This window comes from Miniopterus natalensis, chromosome 8 (genome assembly GCF_054644295.1).
Source record: "Miniopterus natalensis isolate mMinNat1 chromosome 8, mMinNat1.hap1, whole genome shotgun sequence".
NCBI lineage: Eukaryota > Metazoa > Chordata > Mammalia > Chiroptera > Miniopteridae > Miniopterus > Miniopterus natalensis.
The window spans coordinates 14,179,441-14,183,486 of record NC_142088.1 but is presented as its reverse complement, the minus strand read 5'-3'; positions in this window follow the sequence as shown (position 1 = coordinate 14,183,486).

The following is a 4,046-nucleotide window of genomic DNA, read 5'->3' as shown; positions in this document are numbered from 1 at the left end:
GACCAGGACAATGCAGACACGCCATCACCTCACAGGATGCCGGATCATCCCTCAGAGGTCATTCTCTCTCTCTCTCTCTCTCTCTCTCTCTCTCTGCCCCGCCCCCCCCCCCCCCCCCCCCCCCGGAACAATGCAGACACGCCACTCACCTCACAGGCGCGTCTCTGGGCCCTGGAGGAGCCCGGAGGCTGGGGAGAGAGCCCGCGCCCACGCGAGGAGAGCATGCAGACTCCACGGACGGTGACCCCACCGGAAAGCGATTTGCTCTTCTCATCAGTGCTGTAAAGCATAACAGGATGCCAGGTGCCCAGCATCGACAGCGCTGGGGGACTGGCTGGCTGGAAGCGCTGCATTTCTGGCAGAGTGGAGCCTTTACGGGGACACATCATGAGTGGCAGTGTCCCGGCCCGGCATAGGGCCAGGAGCGGCCCACCTCGGGCCTAGAAGCTGTTTTCACACAGTGTAACACGCTAGTCCCCGAGCCGCAGCTCAGAACAAGCACGGGTTACCTCGTCCTTTCTCCGCAGCAGGGCACCTGGGGGCTGGCTCAGGGTCCCTGTGCAGCTGTAGTCAGGCTGGCAGCTGAGGCTGCTGCCCGCGGCTGGAGGAGGAGACCCTGCTTCGGTTCCCGGCACTGAGGCCTCGCCCTAGGATTGTGCCTGTGTGGGCAGTTAGACAGACGCGAGCAGAGCAAGGACGATGGGCCAGGCACAGGTCACCAGGGTGGGAAGTCCTGGATGCCTAGCCAAGGACGACTGTAGGGGGGACCTGGCCCCCACGGTGACCTTTCCTTCCCTAGCATCTCACTGGGCATGTGGTTTGGACCCCCTGACCTTTCCTCCCTAGAGAGGCCGCAGTTGTATTTCAGCTCCAGGCCCAGAAGAGCAGCAAAACCAGACAAGTGATCCCACAGCCGACCTCAGGACCAGCTGCACTAGATAATGACCCCTGTCCTGGCACCAACCAATCAATCAGTAGAGACCTAGACCCTGAAAGGACACACCTGAAAGGCTGCTGAATATTCTATTAAGGTCTTCCCCTGGGACTGCCCCTAAAATCTCCACCCTTAAAACCCTTAGGATGGAGGGCCCAGTGGCTCTTCCTCCCGGGAGCACACCTGAGCCTTTCCCAACCTCCAAGGGCACTTCCTTTGCCTATATAACTTATTTCCTAAGCCCATTTCTTCTACCAACTATTTCTTTTATCTCTGTAATTTCCTAAATAAATATTCTCTTATAATTGGAGTCTTGGTTCTAAATTCTTTCCTAGCTAGAACTCAAGTACCGAGGTTACTGAACCCAGGTCCTGTCTGACCCCACCAGTCTCACACCTGGTGCCATTCCTGCCACCCACAACACTCCCAGCATGGCTGCTGACCTCCAGAGCTAGCGACCAGGAGAAAGGAAAAGCAAGAGTCCGAGGCGGAAGCTGTCCCGTCACTTCTGTAGTGTGTGTATGTCACAGAAACCAACCCAGTGTGAGATGGGACCACTAAAAGGCGAGAAGAACAGAAGGGAGGCATCATTGGGGACTATTTTGGAGGCTGACTACCACAAACCTGTTTGTCAATTTCCATGACTTTCTGCACAATAACTTCCTGTGTACCATTAAGAGAATCAATTTTTGAAACGGTATTTCACTCCTATTTCCTTACATAAGGAAGCCAGGAGGAAGGGTTTTCTGCCAAGTTAGTGACACATTTTGCATTTAATGTTGGCACTGTCTCGATTTTACCATGTGTCGTTGAAAAGTTATTTTTGTCTGAAAACTATTTCCTTATCTTAATGTTCCCAGTGCCAATCCAGTGCAAGTTACACAGCAGGTATTCTATAAAAGTTGAATGAGGAAATCTTTCCAATGATCTACTCCAGTTCCTCCATTCTGATATTAGCTCATGGTTTCTCAGCCATGGGCCAATATCAAAATCCCTACAAAATTCCTGGTGCCAAAGCAATTGCATTTCCTGCGTGTGGAACATGATCTGGTCATCACTGGCAGGTGGAAAAACATTAAGACAGGAAAGAGGTGGTCCTTCTTAAGGATGCAGCATAAGGGTGGAGAGTGCATGCACTTTCAGTGTTACTGCGCAATGCTGCAAAGTCCATCTCCAGCAAAATATCTTCTCCTTTGACACCAAACACCATTACTACCTGACCTGAAATTGGGTATTGGTTTTTTTTAAAGAAAAACAAATGGTTTTGAGGAGAGAAGGACACCATAGGATCCTTCCTTAATTTTGGTAATGAATCAGGAATCATCTAGTAAACATCACTTTGACAAGATAAATGCACATTAATATGAAACAGGAGGAGGGAGAATTAGGAAGACAAGACCAAGAGTAAGAAGACTACAAACCATTGCACCACTTTTTTTTTTTTATCTTCACCCCAGAAGTGAGGATATTATATTTTTTCCATTGATTTGAGAGAGAGTGAAAGGGAAGGGGGAGGGAGAGAGAAACATCAGTGAGAGAGAGACACATCAATTGGTTGTCTCCTGCAGGCACCCCTACTGGGAGGGGGGATAGAGCCTATTACATCGCCTTGACAGGGAATCAAACCTGCGACTCTGTGGTACACAGGCCAATGCTCTAACCACTGAGCAACGACAGCCAGGTCTGTACCGCTTTCTTTAAAAGATTATCAACACACACATAAATATGAACACATGCCCATATATAAACTTGAATTATTTATATAATTTCCTGAAGTTTACAACACATTTTCTTTTCTTATATTTTCATTTCCTAAAATAGGAATGCAACTTAAAATTAATGTGGGGCATTATACCTCTCCTACTCAACAATAAAAAGCTTATTATAAAACCAATGGTACACCTTAGAATTGAAAAATTCAGTGATTGCTCCTTTTAGGCTGAAATTCATGCTTCCAGAAGAATGTTTTCTATTCTTAGCTTTCTCAATACCTATTAGGCTGAGCACAGACTTTAGAGTGGGGAAATGCAATTTCAACTCTACCACTTCCTACCACTGTGACCTTGAGCTTCGACAGGTCTTCACATTCTGCATCTGAAGAATGGGGGTAAGACTAGAATTTCCCTCATTGTATTATAATGGAAATAAGTGATAAGAGCAATTCATTAACTGGAAAGCATAGTAGTTGGTTATCTACAAATGTAGGTGGTTATCCAACCGAAATTCTGAGTTGATGCTTAATGACCCACGGATCAACCTTTGCTGCTCCCTAGTGGTGGTATCTTCTCCTGGGAGCACTGTCTAGAAATAAATATGTGCTTTCCTTACACCTTGAGGAGATCATTTTCCTTTGATCGGCTTAATGTTTTGCATGGAACAACTGCATGAACTCATTGAATAAAGAATATTTATAGAGGATAATCTAAACAGAAAATGGTTTAAGTATTCTTTCTCTGCCATTATTAAGCTTGAATGTTACAAGTGCCTTCCCTTTATTCATTCCTGTCCCCTTGCCTTTCACACCCTAGCAAGCATGAATTTGGGGTGGGGAGATGCAAGCACATAAATGAATTTGTGCCATGAGCACTTTGTTCACTCACACTTATGTTCTGTGGCACGTAAACCCTCTAACCCTTTTCTAGTTTGCATTATCCTTAAAAATGAAAACTAATAATTTTATTTAAACATAGCTTTTCTAGATTCCTTTCACTTTTAGACAAGTTAAAAGTATTTCTTGAGAACAAAAATCATGCTTACCTTTTATGTTATTTCAAAGACCTATCCTTGCCCTATACTCTCTTGCTATTATGTCCATGTTGAATCAATGATATGTCCAAAAAAAAAAAACCAACAAACAAATAAAGGAGATGTTCTTAGATACTTATTGAAAATCCAGCATCAAAGAGCCCAAATAAATTATGGTTTGGGTTTCACAAAACTTAAACTTAAAAATTATATTTATTTATAGTTGACATCCCTTAACATTTAATGACAAAAAAGTGACAATAAATTATACTGATGCTTTTCGGAAATAATTCTGCTGCTTGGAAATCTTTTGTCATACAGATTCAATAATACATACATGAAGAGTAAGGTCTCTTGGGTCTGATAT